This window comes from Aedes aegypti, chromosome 1, assembly GCF_002204515.2.
Source record: "Aedes aegypti strain LVP_AGWG chromosome 1, AaegL5.0 Primary Assembly, whole genome shotgun sequence".
Taxonomy (NCBI): Eukaryota; Metazoa; Arthropoda; class Insecta; order Diptera; family Culicidae; genus Aedes; species Aedes aegypti.
In genome coordinates, this window is record NC_035107.1 from 103,005,836 (window position 1) to 103,026,321 (window position 20,486).

Here is a 20,486-nt window from a genome sequence, read left to right on the forward strand (position 1 = left end):
TCTTTTATTAAATTCAGATGCTGATGGAAATCCAGTAAGGTATAAAGCGAGGCTAGTAGCGAAAGGGTTTTTGCAGCGCAAGCGGCGTGGATTACGAGCAGACATTTACTCCAGTAGCTAAATTGTCAACAATAAGGACGTTACTTGCGGTAGCAAATGAAGAGGATATGGATTTTTTTTAAACTGATGTCAGGGACAAGATTGAAGAATGGAAAATTGCAAGAAGAGGAGTAAAGGCAAACCAGAGGGAGTTTCAGCTACGAGAGGAGAAGTGTGTCTACTAAAACATTTTTTTGTATGACCTAAACATCTCCAAGGTTCTGGAACAACTAACTTTACTTTTGATGGGCTACGTTCTTCAAGACATGACCTGCGTCCAATGTTACGTGAACTAACTCGATCCATGGCTGCTAACCTCCAGTTTCTCGATCGCTTCACTCTTCCAAGATCCTGTTCCACTTGGTCAAACCACCTAGCTTGTTGTGCTTCTCTTCGTCCTGTACCGGCCGGATTCGAGGTGAACCATTTTGCGGGACTGTCGTCCGGCATTCTCACAACGTGTCCCGCTCATCGTACCTTCCAGCTTTAGCGACTATCTTGATACTGGGTTCACCCTAGAGTTGCGCAAGCTCGTGGTTCATTCTTCTCCTCTATACGCCGTTCTCACATACTCCGCCAAAGATCGTCCTAAGCACACGTCGTCCTAAAACTCCTAGCGCTGGTAGTCCTATTCAAGCATTGTCCACGTCTCATGTCCGTAGAGTACTACCGGTCTTATCAGCGTCTTGTACATGGTACACTTAGTACGAAAGTGAAATTTACCAGACCGCAAGGTCTTGTGGAGGCTGTAGTAAGCACGACTTCTGGCAATGATGCGTCTGAATTTCTCTGCTGTGTGTTATCCAACGTTATCAATGACCCGAGGTAGACAAATTCGTCCACCAACTGGAACTCATCCCCGTCGATTATCACGCGTCTGCCAATGCAAGCTCTATCGCGCTCGGTTCCTCCAGCCGGCAATATTTCGTCTTCGACGTATTTACTTCAATCCAACCCGGTCTGCTTCACGTTTCAGCCTGGTTTACTGTACAGAAACCACCTGGAACGTTCTTCCAACTATGTTCACGTCGTCAGCAAAACAGATGAACTGGCTGGATTTACTGAAGATCGTGCCCGCATGTTGAAGCCTGCCGTTTCATAACACCTTCTAGCGCAATATTTGAACAGGAGGCAGGAAAGACCATCGCCTTGTCGAAGTCCTTCGCGTGTTTCAAACGGGTCCGATAATGCACCCGATATCCCACACAGCACTGTGCACTTTCCATCGTTGCCTTGATCAGTCTAGTCAGTTTTTCGGGAAAACCATTCTCGTCCATAATCTTCATAGCTCTTTGTGGTCGATGGTTTGCGGCCGCCTTGAAATCGACGAATAGGTGGTGCGTAGGGATTTCATATTCGCGACACTTTTGGAGATCTGCGGCAACATAAGATTTGGTCTGTCGTCGATCGCCCGTCCACAAAACCGGGTTTGATAACTTCCCACAAATCTGCTTGCCAGTCGCGATAGACGGGAAGATGATCTGGGAAAGTACTTCATAGGCTGCGTTAAGAATGGTGATCGCTCAATAATTCTCACATTCTAATTTGTCACCCTTTTGTATATTGGGTATATTATTCCCTCCTTCCACTCCTCCGGTAGCTGTTCTGTATCCAAGATCCTGGCTATCAATCGGTACAGACAAGGGGTTAATCTGTCCGGGACCATTTTAATGAATTCGCTCCAATACCATCCTTTTCAGCTGCTTTGTTGTTCTTGAGCTATTTGATAGCATCCTATTGTGGGAGTTGGCACGTCTCCCTCATCCGTCGTACTGATGAAGCCATCCGTCGTGCTGCCTTGGTTTCCTCCTCTGCGCCATTAAGGTGTTCATCGTAGTGCTGCTCTACCTTTCAATCACTCACGTTCGTTCCGTCGAGATAACTCCATTCTTATCCCGGCACATTTCGGCTCGCGGCACAAAGCCTTTGCGGGATGCATTGAGTTTCTTGTAGAACTCACGTGTTTCTGAGAATGATACAGCTGCTCCATCTCTCTTGTACTCCAACTCTTCCAGGCGGCGCTTTTAATCCGCAATAGATGGGTTTGCTGTCTTCGCTTCTGTTTGTATCGTTCCACGTTTTGATGGGGCCGATGTCCAAAACGCATTCTTCCGTAAAACCGTCTGATACTCCTCGTCGAACCAACCGTTCCGTCGATTTCCTTCCACGAACCCAGTGGCACCTTCCGTTGCATTGTCAATGGCTGGTTTTACTCAACTCCAGCAGTTCTCAAGAGGGCTTCGGTAAGCTCCCCCTCTTCCGGCAACGGCTGATTTGCGCCGCGATAGGTTCTGGGGGGCCCAGATAGCCGTAGCGGTATACGCGCAGCTATCCAGCAAGACCAAGCTGAGGGTTGTGTGATCGAATCCCACCGGTCGAGGATCTTTTCGGGTTGGAAATTTTGACTTCCCAGGGCATAGAGTATCTTCGTACCTGCCACACGATATACACATGCAAAAATGGTCATTGGCATAGTAAGCTCTCAGTTAATAACTGTGGAAGTGCTCATAAGAACACTAAGCTGAGAAGCAGGCTCTGGTCCCAGTGGGGACGTAACGCCAGAAAGAAAAGAAGGTTCTGTCGTCGATAATGTCCGAGAAGTGTCTTCCATCTATCAAAACGTGGTCGATTTGCGATTCAGTGTGTTGGGGTGAGCTCCAGGTGTACCGATACGGGAGACTGTGCTGGAAGTAGGTACTACGGCCATGTTCTTTCGGCGAAATCAATCAGTCTTAGGCCGTTTTCGTTCGTAAGCTGCCCTATAATCGGTCTAAATTCTTCTTCTGGCCTACCCGAGCGTTGAGATCTCCGATAACGATTTTTTACATCATGGCTTAGGCAGCTGTTGTAATCACGTTCCAGCTGCGCGTAGAAAGCGTCCTTATCGTCATCGTCACTTGCTAGGTGAGGGCTGTGTACGTTGATTATGCTGATATTGAAGAAACGGCTTTTGATCCTCAACTTGTACATTCTGTTGTCCATTGACCACCACCCAATAACGCGCCTCTGCATTTCGCCCATCACGAGAAAAGCTATGCCCAGCTCATGTAAAGAAGTCTGGAGAATTTCTGGAGGAACTTTGAAATTTGTCGGGAATCCGAACGAATTCCCGGTGGAACTCCAAAGGAATTTTCGGATAAAATCTAAAGGAATTTCTGGAGGAACTCGGAAGAAAATTCCATGAGGAACTCTGAAGAAAGTCTTGAAGGACCTCCAAAAGATTTCCTGGAGGAACATTGAAATACTTGCTGGAGGAACTGCGCGAATATTTTCCAGAGAAACTTCGAGAATATAAAAGGAATTTCTGGAAGAACTCGGACGAAAATTCATGAGGAACTCTGAAGAAAGTCTTGTTGGACCTCCAAAAGAATTCCTGGAGGAACATCGAAATATTTGCTGGAAGAACTGCGGAATATTTTCCAGAGAAACTTCGAGAATATTCCTGAAGGAACTATGGATAAAATCCCGGAAGAACTTTGGAGAAATTTCTGGAGTTCTAAGGAATCCCTGAATCTATAAAGGAATTGCCGACAAAAAAATTGAAAAAAAATCTCGGAGAAATTTTTTGAGAAACTACGACGGAATTCCTTCAGAAACTCCGAAAAATTTTCTAAAGCGATGTTCCGAAATAATTCCTGGAGAAACTCGGAAGCCCGGAGTAATGAAGATACTCTGAAGGAATTCCCGGCGGAGCTCTGGAAGATTTCCAGGAGGACGTCTGGAGGAATTTCTGGAGGTATGCCTGATGCAACTCTGAAGAATTCCTAGAAGAACTCTTTAATAATTCTTGGAGGAATTTTCAGATGAATTGCTGGAGGAACTTCGAAAAAACTACTGAAAGAATTTCTGGAGGATCTGCTGAGGAATTCCTGAGGGAAATCCGGGAAAAAATCCTTGCTTATTTTCTGAAAGAACTACAGAATAACTCCGAAAGGAGCTTTGAAGGAAATCCAAAGGATTTCCCTGTGGAGCTCTGGAGGAACTCAGGAGAATATGCTGGATAAAATCCAGAAGAATTACTGAAAAAATCCGGAAGAATTCTCTGCAGCAACTCAGGATTAACTACCGGTGAAGCTACGGAAGGATTCTCGGAGGAACTCTGAAGGAATCCTGGACAAACTCCTAGACAATCTCCGAAGGAATCCTGGAGGAACCACGGAGCAATTTCTGGAGAACTCCGAAGGCGTTCCTGGAGAAACTTCGGATGTGTTTTCTGAAGGAACTTCAGAGGCGTTTCAAGAAAACCTCCGGGATAATTGTTGATTAAAATCCAGAGGAAACTCTTGAGACATTTCCTGAGAAACTCTGGAAGAATTTTTGGAGGGAATGTAGGATTTTTTCAAAGAAGCTTCGGAAGAATTCCGTGTGGAACTCCGGAGCATTTCCGAGGATTTCTTTGAGGAACTCTGGAGAAATCCTAGAGAAAATTCAAAAAAATAGAGGAAGAACTACAGATGAAATGCAAAGGAATTCATAGTGGAGTTAAAAAAAACTCCGGAGCAATTCTTGGAATTACTGAAGAAATCCTCGGCCCGGAGGAATTTCTAAAGAAAATTCCCACAGCAATTTCTGGGAAAATCCCCGGATAAACTCCCAGAGCAAATTCGCGGAGGAAATCCCGTTTGAATTTCTTGAGCAAATTTCCGGAGCAATTCCTGGAGAGATTCCCGGTGGAGTTGCTATAAGAAATCGCCGCAAAAGTTTATGGACAAAATCTCCGGATCAATTCCTGGAGGAAGTTCTTGGAAGAGTTCTTAGAGGAAAATCCCGGAGAAATAACTGGAGCAAATCCCCACAAGAATTTCTGAATGAAATCTCCGGAAAGTTTTTTGGAAGGATACTTGGAAGAATTGCTATTGGGAATCCCTCAGAAATTCGTTGACAATATTCCAGGAGTAGTTCTTGGGGGATATCCCAAAGAAATCTTTGAAATGCCTTGAGGAATTCTTGGTACAAATCCTAAGAAAGTTCCTGGAGGAAATCTCCAGAAAAATTCTATTAAAAAATCCCCGATAGAATTTCTGGAGAAAATCCACGAAGGATTTCTTGTAGGAAATCCCTGGAAAAAATCCCCGGAAGAACTCTTGGAAAAAAATTCCGGAGAAATTTTTGGAGGAAATACTTGAAAAATTTTCCGAAGAAATTCCTGCGGAAATCACCTTGTGCAAATCCCCAGAGAAATTCGTGGTGGGCATCTCCTAATAAATTCTCTGAAAAAATCCACGGAGGAATTTCTTAATGAAATCAGAAAGGATTTCTGGACAAAACCCACGGAGGAATTCCTGGAGGAGTTCTTGCGAATAATTCCCGGAGGAATCGTATTGAACAAACGAAACTGTCATTGATGAAGCGTACACGTGGAGGGTTATGACATGGATGACTTATGTCAGATGACATGTAGTAGAGATAAACTCTCATGAATTTTGTCTGAGTATTCAGTTGCTCACTTCACACTTAATAAGCATTCTTAGCGAGAGCTCCCAGAATCGGTAGTGGTAAAACCCGTGCCAGTACCTCCAGGCTAGCATTGTGTGTCAAGTGCATAAATCCTAAGGAAATACGCCAACAACGATATTGAACGTGTTACATTAAACTGTTGCAATTTACTGCTGACAGAGAACAGAAAGAGCCATACTCTAGAACAGAGAGAAATGTTGTTTTATAAAGTTTTATGAGGTCTTCTGGGTGAGCTTTCCACAATTGACTGTTCATAGAAAATTGATCTTTTGTAGGCATTTTTCCATTAAATATCTAATATGGGTTTGCTAAGAGCCTTTTGAATCAAACTAGGCTCCCAGGTATTTTGAAGTCAAAGACTGGTCGATGTCTGTTTCCAAAAGCGTAAGCTTTAGTTGGGCAGGATTCCGCTTCCTAGAAAATACAAACAGATGAGAATTTTGCGGCACAAACTCGATACCTAAATATCTAGCTTTAACATGAAAATTAACAAGTAAGTTAATTCTGCAAGTTGTCAGTTGGCCGAGAGTGAAGCAAATGTGTTCTTCTGACAGCAAATTGTACAAGAAATCATTCAATATTCCAGCCAATCCACAGTTATGCAGGTTTTCTGACAATATCTCTATGGAAACTGAAACAAAAGTTTTTTTTTCTCTTTCTATATTAACGAGATTTTTAGTCCTGGGCTAGTTCATCTCGGGACCAACGGCTTTACTCCCCTTCCGAAGGAAGTCGTCACTGAAATTTTTAGTGACTATCTCGGGGATGGGATTCGATCCCAGGTCCTCGGCGTGAGAGGCGTGTGTTTTAACCACTACACCAGGTCCGTCCCCTGAAACAAAAAAGCGTCCTTAAGGTGATGATAAATCGAAGCCAACCCTCAAATTTTCAAGAGCACGAATCTGGAGAACCAAACATCCGTTTAAGCTGAAAACTTAATCGCTTGGTCACTCGCTGGTGGTGACCAATCAATTAAGTTTTCAGCTTAAACGGGAGTTCGGTTCTCCAGATTTGTGCCTTTGGAAATTTGAGGTTTGGCTTCAATTCATCTTCACCTTAATATCCAGCAAAACTGAAGCCAGTTGCTCCTTCTCCGTAAAGGCTAGTTGAATATCTAATGAAAGCAACGCTAGACAATCGTTTTTTCCTTTGCCCTTGCGAAAGTTACATTTAGTACTGGAAAGCATATTGTTGGATTTGACCCAGTGGTCGAGTCGGGATAGGATCATTTACACTAACAATTTTCTTAAAAATGAAACATAGCGACCGGGCGGTACGAATTATGATCGGACACTGGTTTCTCAGGCTTTAGAATAGCAATTACTTTGACCTGCCTTCTGTGCTCCAAGAATGAGTTGAATAGGTCAATTAACCGTCTTTTAGCAATAGTTGGGTGAGTTTTTAGAAGATTGAACTTAGCGAGTTTTTTTGATGAAAGAAGAGCTATAAAAAATTACAACATAGTGTGTGGCCTGTCCAAAACATCATCTCTCTGGGTTTGGTGTAACTTCAATAACGGTTTTTTCAAATAAATATATGGTGTACTACGTACAAGACGCTAATAACACCGGTAGTCATCTATGGGCAAGAGATGTAGACAAAGCTCGAAGAGGACCTGCTGACGCTACGAGTTTTTAAACGAAGTGTGCTTAGGACGATCTATGGCGGAGTATGTGAAAACGGCGTATGCAGAAGTAGAATGAACAGGGCTAGGATGAGCTCGGTAACCAGAAGGTCGCCAAAGCTGGAAGGGTACCGTGGGCGGGGCACGTTGTGAGAATACCGGACATCAATCCCGCAAAAAATGTGTTCACATGGAATCATTCGGTTCAAGATAAAAAGGGGCGCAACAAGTCAGGTGGTTTGACTTCGATGAATATGCAATAAATTCGGCAATCTTGGACTTGGAACATTTTGTAATTGTTTCCTACAACCCCCTCTGAAAATTCATCGCAATCCCCTTGGAATTTCTATAAACTGCATGGAAGCCTTTGCAACTCCCTCAAGTTTATCTGGTACATCTATTCCATAAGTTACAATTTTCTTAAATCTTTTTCAAAAATCTCAAACCGGGAAACTCTAAGCAGCGTTTTGTTCGTAATATCATTAGTGATCTACCAATCTCGAGCCTCCATTTTTTTTCCAACAAAGTAGAACTTTAAAACTTTATACGGTACGAAGGCTTGGGAATCTCTGCCCTAAAACAAAAACACTGCTCAGCTCCCCAATCCACTAAGCTAACCAACCAACCACGACCGGGTCAGGTCATGGTGGAAACATCACAAACGGGGAAACAGCTCGGCTAACCCGAAGATCAATCGATCGTCGATCGATCGAACGCTTCTGGTCGGCGACTTCTTCATGAACAGGACTGTAACGATTGGCTCTTAAAACGAGGCTCTCTTCTCCTCGCCGCCGCGGTGGAGTGGCAAAGCGGAGAAAAAGCTCCGTAATTAAAGAGGGGTTTCGCTAGAGTTAGGCAAATATGAAAACTCATGCTTTCCCTCCGGTACTTCAAACTCTATCCACAGATAAACGGACGTTAAACTTTGAACAAAGTCGCCCAATTCACGCCATGATTATCTGGGGACCAATACTGTTTAGTACAAAAAGACCTGCAGATGGCGGTAGTGTGAAACATCAAACATGAAAAAAATTGATGCGCGCGCCTCTGGATGTGAGGATTGGAACACAACGAATTTGAAAAGGTCGTTGAATGAGTGTGGTCGATAGGAATTTCGTCAATGTCACGTCTGTTTGTCTGTGCTCAATCGCTCTTCAACAACAAGCGATCAAGTGGTGGCGGGTCGGTTAGATTCGGACGGACCTTTCGAACTAATGAGGAGAAAAATGAGATTGATCTTTCAGGAGAAAGACCGATCGGATCTTGTAAAGGAGCGCACGCAAATTGATAAATAATTACAGACTTTCGAGTTTAAGTCTCTCTCTCTCTTTTGCTCATCTCATCTCGTATGCCCTTTCGGGTCCTCTTTTAACCGTTCCACGAGTAGTTCGATAACCCTCGGCCACATCCACCATGTTCGCAACGTTAATATCCTGGCCGAGGTTATTGTTTGCTCTTTAGGGTTCGATTCGATAATAAAAGGATAGCTCTCACTCGAGGATGCCTTGGGAGTGTGAAAGCAAAACACTTGAAACTTTTTGAGAAAACCAAATGTCATTTTAAATGCTAGTCTCAAAGCTATAGTTAAAAATCGCTGCACTAGAAGCTCAACTGATCCATCCGGTTTCTGTTCAACCCGAAAACGAACCTAGCATCAATTAAAGCAAATGAGGTTTTAATTTTTCCCCTGGAGGCACAGTATTTCCAAAATTCGACGATTTGAACTCAGGCATCGGTACGAACAGTGAAGGACCGGGTTATCAAATAGGGGGAGATGGTTCAAAATGACAACTTAAGCTCAATCGCATTTTACGGGAAGATAACAAAGTTTACTTAAAACATATAACGCTTCAGGTTAATTATCAGAACTTCAATTCATAAAGACATTCATAAGGAGCTGGTGTTCCTCAAAACAGCAATTTGGGATCAATATTATACCATACTTTCACATCTGACTTACCTGAGTTACCTCAGGGATCTCAAAAATCTTTGTTTGCGTATGACACAGGCCTCTCCGCCCCCCAGCAACACACATGTTATAATTGTGTATTATCAACTGATATATGACGAAAATTAGTTATATATTAGTTGATAATACACAATTATAGCATGTGTGTTGCTCGGGCCAAGAGACCGAACCTGCGTGTCATCTGTAGTAGATTGCAAAACAGTTTGGATCTCTTTCCTTCATACTTGAAAAAATGCAAGACTAACCATTCTACTCCATGAGTGCATTTTAAACAACTTTTCTCTTCCCTCTATCTCTCTCCATCTCCTCAATCAACGCATCCACCAAATGGACCGTCAAATGACGATCAACGACGAACCGCCTCGACGAGGTCACGAGCAAAACAAATCCATCTTGCGGTGGTCGTCCGAGCGTTCGTTCATTCGTGAGTTGATTTCCCACCGGATCTCGATTTCGGAGGACCCGAGCCTGGCGCCCGGTCTCCGCTCGGTGATAATAGTAATTTACTCTCACATTAAACAACTCATTAGAATGAAGGCTACTACTACTACTGATTCCGAGGCTGAGCAGGCAGAGCTTGATTGAAGTGGTAATGTTCGGACATTATCGGATTGGTAGGGTGGATTTTTTTGATTGAATTTGTTTCCTAATAATAGCATTCAGTACTGGAATACACATAATACTTATATTCGATAGGTTCGAATTTAAATACGTAAAAGCATATTTATCTGGACCATATTGGTACAGCATATAACATCGCCGGCTTGAAAATTTGTTTAAAGATCAAAAGCTTGTTCTTTAGACAAAGTTTTGATTTTTGTTTAATAAATGAATACAGACATTTTATATATTTGTTATATTTGGCTTGAATGCACTCAATGTGATTTTTGAAAAAATTTTTTATTCAGCACGAACCGTAGATTGATTTATGTGAGAATTTCAGATGTGAAAATATTGTATGATAAAATGTTGCATTGAGGGACATCTTTTACAGGAAGTCTTCCAGACTTGGAGTTCTGATAATTAACCTGAATTGTACGATTTGAAACAATGCATGTTGGTGCGTTACTTAGCCGAGTGGATAGAGTCCGCGGAACAAAGCCATGCGGAAGGGTTCAATTTCCGGTCGGTCCAGGATCTTTTCATGATGGAAATTGCCTTGACTTCCCTGGGCATAAGAGTATCATCGTATCTGGCACACGATAAACTAATGAGAAAATGACAATTTTGGCAAAGGAATCTCTCAGTTAAGGCTCTGTCACAGTGAGGACGTAATGCCAAGAAGAAGAGGAAGATGTTGGAAAATTAGTTGTTTTTTTAATTTTACAATCAAGCCTTCATTCATAAAATTGGTACAACTTTGGCATTTTTCCATTGTTCAGGAAAATATGCTAACTGAAAACATTTGTTAAATATATTAACTAAAAATCATAAGCTGCTATCTGGAAGTTTCTTGATGAGGATGTAGAAAATTCCATCATCGCCAGGGACTTTCATATTTTTGATTTTTTTTAATAATAATAATACTTACTTTTTCCAAATCAGCCTCCAAGGAATTTTCGAAAACGTTCTCTAGATTGAGATTGTTTTCGTAATCTTCAGTCATTTGTTTTTCTATTGGACTTATAAGTCCTTAATTAAAATTGTACGCGCTTTCAAACTGCACGGCTTTCGAACTTTTTCGCCATTAGTTATTAATTATTAATTGTCAGAGGCTCATTGTAGAGTTTTCGAAAAAAAAAAATCATTGAAGCTTCTGAAGTTCATTCTAGAGAAATTGAAGAAATGATGGGATTTTTATTAGGAAACCCTACAAGAATTTTTCAAGCAGTTCCCACGCCGAATTTACGGTTTTTTTTTCAATAATTTTCTACATGAATTTTTCATTGGTTTGTCACAGTTATTACTACAAAATGCCACCAGAGATTGTTCCAGGAAATCTACTGATAGCGCTTTCAGATTTTTTTTTTTATGTTCCTCCAGATTTTTTTTTAGGGTTTTCAACAACATTTCTTCATTGAATTACTCGTTCAGTTCTTCCAAACAATTCTCGAGTAGTTTTTCAAATAAATCTCCATGGATTCTTCTGAATTTCTTTTAAGGTTCCACATTAAGAATGTGTTCGATGTTTTTACAATATACGGGGATTCGATTGATTTCTATTTCAATAAATATCTTGGTAATTTATTAAGAAAATCCAACATGCTTTCCTCGGAAATAAAAAATTTCTTTCAAAGATCTTTTCATGAAGGTTACTAATGGATTTGTTTTAGAAATTTGTTCCAGATTTTTTCTAGGTATTTCTTCAAAAAAAATCTAAAAATGATGCTTGGCAACTTCCTGGAAACATACCTGGAAAAAATTCTAGATATTTTTTTTTGACTGATCTTACAATTATTCAAAGGAATCCAAAGAGATCTTAAGAAATCAGTGAAAGCACGCAGCATTGCTTACTGTTTTAAATGGAAAACTTGAAAAAAAAACCTAGCGACATCGATGGAAAAATCACTTCATGAAAACCTGGAAGGCCTTGGCTTTTCAAGAGAAATTTGCGAAATACTCTTTGCAGGAATTCCTGAAAAAATTAATGGTGAAATCTGGAATCTCTGAAGCAATTTATAAAGTTAATATTACCCAATTTCTTCGTTGAATTCTTAAATGTATTCTTAATGAAATTTATGAGAGATTTTCATAAAAAGCCGGTCAACAATAAATAAATGAATTGATGAATAACTCTTTGAAATAATACCTGGAAGAAAGTTTGGGCCATAAGTTTCTGAAGAATTCCCTGGAAGAAAAAAAAAAACAAACAGTAATACTTATCACAATTCCATAGAGAAATGTCTGTGTCTGTTCACTAAAAACAAATCATTTGTATAGGAGTTTACTCATGGTTCTAGATGATCTCTATTTGATTACTTAATGGTGTCTTTTTGGTACCAGATCTGTCTCTTTTTTCAAGCATAAGTTCCTATTCTTAAGACACTCGGTCGCTACCATGCATACGTATATTGAAAGTTCGGTCAATCTTTTTTAAATGCAGTTCGCCGAGAATGGATTTTTCTCGGTTTCCCTACTTCGGAAAAAGAGCACATCCGGATGCGAATCGAATGCACCACTTCCGAAGTTAGGTATCTCGCATAGATTCTGAGAAAAATCCAACTTCGGCAAGAAAGCGATTCTCACTTTTTACCGCGCCGACAATACGATCAGAGCTAACGACCTCTAGACATTTCTCCATCAATTATCCCAGGCATTCGTCCATAAATTCGCATATTTCTATGATTAAAATAATTCCTCGAGAATTTGCTTCAAGATTCTTAGGGACTTCAAAACTACTACCTTCAATAATTTCCAGAGGGATTATTCCAAAAGTTTATCCAGAGATTATTCCGTACTTACTTACTTACTTATTTGGCTTTACATCAATTATCTTGATAAAGCCTCGCCAACAATATTTCGCCAATCTACTCAGTTCATGGCCGCTTCTCTCCATCCTCGACTGTGACCCACGCTCTCCAGGTCTTGGTGCACCTGGTCAATCCACCTAACTCGATGCGCCCCCACCTTCTTGTTCCGACCGGATTCGTAGCGAACACCATCTTCACAGGGTTGTTGTCCGGCATTCTTGCAACATGCCTGCCCCAGCGTATCCTTCCAGCTTTAGCTACCTTCACGATACTGGGTTCGCCGTAGAGTTGAGCGGGCTCGTGGTTCATCCTTCTCCGCCACACGTCGTTCTCTTGCAAGCCCCTGAAGATCGTCCTTAGCACTCGGCGTTCGAAAACCCCGAGGACTAACGGTGAGCATTTGTATTTGGTGCATTTGGTGCGGGGGTGAATCTTTCTTGACTGCAGTTTCTTCTGGAGCCCTTCGTATTTCCCGACTAACATTGTTGTCAGACGCCAACAAGGATCCGAGGTAGACGAACTCGTCCACCACCTCGAATGTATCCCAGTCTATCGTGACACTGCTTCCTAGACGGCACTGTCGCGCTCAGTTCTGCCTACCAGCATGTGCTTTGTTTTCCATGCGGTCACCATTAGCCCGACTTTTGTTGCTTCGCGTTTTAGGCGGGTGAACAAATCTGCCACCGTTTCAAACTTTCTCTCAATAATATCCATGTCGTCCGCGAAGCAAACAAATTGTCCGGATCTCGTGAAAATCGTGCCTTGACTGTTAAGTCCGACTCTCCGCATGACACCTTCAAGCGCAATATTGAACAGCAAGCATGAAAGTCCATAACCTTGTCGTAGTCCACGATGGGATTCGAACCAACTGGATCGTTCGCACGAGATTTTTACGCAGTTTTGCACACCGTCCATCGTTTCCATAATCAATCTTGTGAGCTTTCCGGATAAGCTGTTCTCGTCCACCAACTTCCATAGCTCTACACGGTCAATACTGTTGTATGCCGCTTTGAAATCGATGATCGGGTAGGGTCCTGGTACTCACGACAGTTCTGAAGGATTTGCCGCACGGAATAGATCTGGTTCGTCGTCGAGCGGCCGTCATTGAAATCTGCTTGAAAAAGCCCCACGAACTTGTTTGCTATAGGTGATAGACGATGGAAGATAATCTGGAATAGCACTTTGTTGGCAGCGTTTGTGATATTGATTGCATGATAATTATCACACTCCAGTGTGTCGCCCTGTTTTGTAGATAGGGCATATAACGCCTTGCTTCCACTCCTCCAGTACCTGTTCTGTTTCCCAGATTGTGGCCATCAGCCGGTGAGTTCAAATGCGATACCATCCTTACCAGCAATTGTATTGTTCTTGATCTGGAGGATGATATTCTTAACCTCCCTTAAGGTGGGAGCTAGTTGGTTTCCATCGCCCGCTGTACTGACAAAGGCATTTCCTCCGTTGTCCGGTCCTTCATTGCCTGGGCTCTCAGCGCCATTCAGGTGTTTGTCGAAGTGCTGCTTCCTCCTTTCGATCACCACACGTTCGTCCGTCGAAATACTCCCATATTCTTATTCCTGCACATCTTGACTTGCGGCACCGGCACGAAGCCATTGCGGGATGCGTAGCACTTCTGATAAAACTTACGTGTTTTTTGAAACCGCTGTTCCATTTCCTCTCCGTTTTCTCCAGTCGGCGTTTTTTTCTCCCGAGAGAGGCGTGTCTGCTGTTTCCGTTTACGTCTATAACGATCCACGTTCTGCCAGGTCCCTTGCTGCAGCATGACCGCCGGTGTTGCCTTCTTCTCCTCCAGAATCTGCCTACCTCGTCGAACCAATCGTTCCATCGAATCCGTCCCATGACCCGACTATGACTGTACTCTAGCAGCCCTCAAGACGGACTTCAACCAGCTTACCCTCTTCTGATAATACAGCCTCGAGGTGCTGCGTGTATGCAGTTGCGACATCCGATTGCTTTAGCTGCTCTAGGTCATACCAGGCGGCCGTCAGTACCGTACGTTATTAATGACGGAGAGTTTTGGGCGCAATTTTACCATCACCAGATAGCGGTCTGAGTCGATGTTAGCCGTCCATCAATCAGAACGTGGTCAATTGTGAATCTGTCTGCTGTGGTATCGGCGAAATCAATTAGTCATAGGCCGTTTTCGTTCGTCAGCCGGTGAGCGCTGAACTTTCCAAAATTCAGTCTGAACTCCTCCTCCTGACCAACCTGAGCGTTTCGATCTCCTATGATGATTTTGACGTCGTGGCGTGGGCAACTGTCGTACTCGCGTTCAAGCTGAGCGAAATAAACGTCCATATCAACATCAGTGCTTACGGAGTAAGGGCTATGCTATGCTGGGGTTGATGAACCGGCTTTTAATCCACAATTTTCACATTCCCGGCCACCAGCCAATCACGTGCCTCTGCATATCACCCAGTACCATTGATCGCTTCCAATACACTTCCTGTAATGGCTACGATGCCGAATCTGCGGTCGTTTAGCACATCGTCGAGTATGCGTGTACTCCCGATGAAGTTGAGAGATTTACAGTTCCACGCACCGAGCTTCCAATCGCTAGTCCCGTTTCGCCACTGTGGTCTTCGCCGATTGTTCCGGTTCGTTTTCTGACTTGCAGAGCCTGACACCAATCCCTTAGATTTTTGGAGGACCATTCCAAGCTGCCATCTGTGAAGATGTAAAATATTCTTCGGTCACTAGTAACAATGGTTGTCTAACTAACATTCCTTTCCTTCCCCGATGACGGTGAGGTCATGGCCGGCGACGTTATTGGCTTTTATGATTTGAGCTCTCTGTGCAATCTCTGTGCAACTTCGATTGTTCTGGCCCAATCATGGAGTAGCAATTAAGAACTAAACGGTCATCTATGCTCAAGCTTTTCCTTCACTGGACAGACGTCGTTGTCGTGAGAAGAACCTCCGCAAATCATGCATTTAGCATCCATGCGACAATTTTTTGTACCATGACCCCACTTTTGGCAGCGACGGCACTGAGTGCGGTTCTGGTAATTTCCTCCAGGTTTCTGAAAATGTTCATATGTCACACGGACATCGAACAAAAGTTTTGCTTTTTCTAAAGCTCTAATATTATTTAGTTCTTTTTTGTTAAAGTGAACTAAATAATATTGTTGAGAAAGCCCTTTCCGAACAATGCCAGATTGGGTTCTCTTTTCATAATGATTACTTGGAAAATCCAAGTAAATCATTAATTCCAGTTTTGATCTCTTCAGGTGACTTATAGTCACTTGAGAGACTTTTCAAGACGACTATGAACAAACGTTCAGTTTTGTCGTCATAAGCAGTGTTGATAGACTCACACTCAAAATCTCAATCAATACGCTCTCCCGTGCGAGCAAACTCATTAGAGATCTGCTTCGCAAATCTCACGCTTGAGATTTTGATGCAAAATCAACTCAATCAACTCAAACCGTAAAAAATGATTCAGTCGCAAAACCCGGCAAAAACTCTTGAAATCCGAATGTTGTTGTCTACGTTAGAAAGGATTAACATATTTTTACCAGACTAACAAGAAATTATTGCCGTGTGTGAGTAAACTGTGGAAATACGAGACAATGAGTTAAAAAGGTGAGCCAACTCATCCATGATTTTTTGACTGCTGAGTTGCATGATTGACAACTCACGCATGAAAAATCTCAAGCGTGAGTTGTGATAAATTGAGTTTTTCACAACACTGGTCATAAGTAAAAAAATGCTTCTTCTCTTCAAGATGTTTGAGAAGAAGTTCGCGATCTTTAAGAGTTTCCGGCAAAACGCGACAGTCTCATTTCTCTGCGATTTGGAAGGAAACCTTGATTCCCCTAATGGAGTTCAAGATCTCCTGCCTAAATCCCCAAATTCGGAACAACTGACCACGATAGGCGGCACTCTTTGCTTCCTCACTTGAATCAAAGAGCCTGGGCTAGAGGCTGCTTTGATGCAATCATCAACAATTACCATTTCACCCTTGAAAGAAAGCGCGCATTCCAGAGAAACGTTCTACCCTTTTAAACCCATTTTTATAAGGAAGTTATGAATTCACCCTAACTTTTTTTTGTGGTTGCAACCATGTTTAGTTGACCGTCCCTTATTTTTCGAGAATTCGAAATGTTATTCGGCGCACGGGAGTCATCTACACCTAATACCTTTAGGGTCATTGGAGGACCACTTAGCGTCCAAAACGAGCACTTTACAATGACAAACTTATAACTTTTCGCATTTTCGTAAAATAAGGGACGGCCTAATGTTTAGTAAATAAACGATCAAAAACAGTGTGCATCGTACCTTCGTGCTGTGCGTACACGAATTCTCTCTGCTCTTGGAAGTTTTCTTAAAAACTACCTAAAGCAATAAAACAGTACTTTTCAGTGCAAAAATTAAAAACGGTACTTTTCAGTGCTACTAAAACAGTACTTTTCAGTACTATTTTTTCTACTATTGATCCCTTCACGAGCCTTGTTTGGACCCGTGCCTTCGATTTTTCGTTGGACCCGTTGGCGAAAGCTAGCGGTGGTAATCCTTCTTGGACACCGTCTTGGGAAAAAACCTCTTAGGAGGTCACGTCTTCTTCCGATTATTAACTTAACATGGTATCAACAACAACCAAAAGGAAGGGTGAATCTCTGAATTCACAACTTCCTTCCAAGAAGTGAGATTTAAAACTGTCACTACAAGTGGCAAGAATGGAAGAAAGGACGTTTCTCCGGAATGCGAGCTTTCTTTCAAGGGTGAAATGAATAATTGTATCGAAATGAGCAATCAGTTCGATGCTCTAGACAAATTTTTGACCACCAATTCGAAGCAGCCTCTAGCCCAAGCTCTTTGATTCAAGTGAGGAAGCAAAAAGTGCCACCTATCGTGGTCAGTTGTTCCGAATTTGGGGGATTTAGGCAGGAGATCTTGAACTCCATTAGGGGAATCAAGGTTTCCTTCCAAATCGCAAAGAAAGGAGACTGTCGCGTTTTGCAGGAAACTCTTAAAGATCGCGAACTTCTTCTCAAACATCTTGAAGAGAAGAAGCACAAATTTTTTACTTATGACGACAAAACTGAACGTTTGTTCAAAGTTGTCTTGAAAGGTCTCTCAAGTGACTATAAGTCACCTGGAGAAATCAAAAATGGAATAAATGATTTACTTGGATTTTCCCCAGTCCAAGTAATCATAATGAAAAAGAGAACCCAATCTGGCATTGTTCGGAAAGGGCTTTCTCAACAATATTATTTAGTTCACTTTAACAAAAAAGAACTAAATAATATTAAAGCTTTAGAAAAAGTAAGACTTATGTTCGATGTCCGTGTGACATGGGAACATTTCCAGAAACCTGGAAGAAATTACCAGAACCCCACTCAGTGCCGTCGCTGCCAAAAGTGGGGTAATGGTACAAAAAATTGTCGCATGGATGCTAAATGCATGATTTGTGGAGGTTCTTCTCACGCCAAGGACGTCTGTCCAGTGAAGGAAGATGCCACGAAGTTCATATATTCTAATTTTGGGGCTAATCATGAGTCAAATTTTTGGGAATGCCCTTCACGCAAAAGAGTCATTGAGGCTCGTGCCAGGCAGATGAAAGGTAATATCCGTTAACGATAACGGTCGTTTCCGGAATTTGCCTCGAACAATGCTAATTTTTCAGTTAACGATCGCTTGATTAGGAATCATACCCATCAGGAAGATCATAATCATGCTCATTCACAAACTAATTTTAATTCGTCGGGTAGCCGTTCGAATCTTTCAATTTCGAATGTATCTGCCCACGGTAAATCCTTTGCCGATATCGTAACAGGTAATTTGAACTCCTCCACTATTCATTCCATGAGTACCCATTCTGCTTGTTACAAATCAAATGAAAAAAAAACCCTACCGCCACAGGTAACTCATACTCAGCTTCTTCGTCTACCGAAAATTCTAATGGGAAATCATCAAATGTACCCACTTCAAGTGATATGTCTGCCTCCGATTTTAATTTTCTAACTGAACAATTGAATCTAATGATTGATGCAATGTTCAAAGCCACCACTATGACTGAAGCAGTCCAATTTGGTGTAAAATTTACAAATCAAATTGTTATTGGATTACGTTTTTCTAATGGATCCAAAAAATAATTTAAATATTTTAAATTGGAATGCTCGTTCTCTGAATAGTAAAGAGGACGAGCTGTTTAATTTTCTTACGATTAATAAAATGCATATAGCAGTTATTACCGAAACTTATTTAAAACCTGGATCCAAACTAAAAAAAGATCCTTACTTTTTTGTTCATCGTAATGATCTACTTGAGGGGGCATGTAGGGGAGTTGCAATCATCATATAAAACATCAACTGTTTTCGTCATTTGAAACTAAAGTTTTTGAAACTTTAGGTGTTTCTGTTGAAACACAGTCTGGTAAATATACTTTCATAGCTGCCTATTTGCTTTTTCAATGCTCTGGACAGCAAGTTAATTTGCTCCAAACTGACTTGCGAAAATTGACTCGCAATAAGTCAAATTTTTTTGTCATTGGTGACTTTAATGCCAAACATCGGTCATGGAATAATTCTCAAAGTAATTCCAACGGCAGAATTTTATTTGATGAGTGCTCTTCAGGATATTTCTCAATTCAATACCCTGATAGCCCTACATGTTTTTCCTCTTCAAGAAATCCATCTACGATTGACTTGGTCTTAACCGACTCTAGTCATCTTTGTAGCCAATTAGTTACTCATGCTGATTTTGATTCTGATCATGTCCCTGTTACATTTCAAATATCCCATGAAGCGATTCTGGAATATATATAAAACGTATGTTGACTCTAATCTTGATGTTAACATTTCTTTAGAAACTAAACTTGATATTGACAATGCTCTTGAAACTTTAACAAATTCCATTGTTGAAGCCCGGAGCATTGCAATTCCAAAATGTGAAGTAAAATTTGAATCCGTGATTATAGACGATGATCTTAAACTCTTGATCCGTCTTAAAAACGTGAGGAGAAGGCAATTTCAACGCACTCGCGATCCTGCTATGAAAATTATATGGCAGGATTTGCAGAAAGAAATTAAGAAACGATTTGCTCAATTAAGAAACAAAAATTTTGAAAACAAAATTTCTCAATTGAACCCTGGCTCTAAGCCCTTTTGGAAATTATCTAAAATCTTGAAAAAACCTCAGAAGCCAATACCGGCATTGAAAGAGAAAAACAAATTATTACTAACTAATTACGAAAAAGCTCAAAAACTTGCTATGCAGTTTGAAAGTGCGCACAATTTTAATATAGGACTTACTAGTCCAATTGAAAATCAAGTTACTCAGGAGTTCGAAAATATTCTCAATCAAGAGAACGTTTTCGAAAATGCCTGGGAGACTGATTTGGAAGAAGTGAGAACTATTATCAGAAAATTCAAAAAAATGAAAGCTCCTGGCGATGATGAAATTTTCTACATCCTCATCAAAAAAACTTCCAGAAAGTAGCTTATCATTTTTAGTTGATATATTTAACAAATGTTTTCAATTAGCATATTTTCCTGACAAATGGAAAAATGCTAAGGTTGTTCCAATTTTAAAACCAGACATAAATCCTGCAGAAGCTTCTAGCTATCGTCCAATCAGTTTGCTTTCCTCCATCAGTAAACTTTTTGAAAAAGTTATTTTGAACAGAATGATGGCAACGAAAATTCAATTTTCGCCAATGAACAGTTCGGATTCCGCCATGGACATTCGACCACTCATCAACTTTTACGTGTGAGCAATTCTCGCTGAAACCAGGCCGCCATCGGCACCCATCGTTAGAATTCCAATTTTATGTCACTGATTGCTAGTTTTCGATAAAACTTAAGGGTGGTCCTTTCTGTTTTCTCAAATTGGTGGACCCCTCGTACGCCAGCTAGCTGAACAGTTTGCGAAAAAGCTCAGTTTTTGATAAATCTTGGGTATTTCTT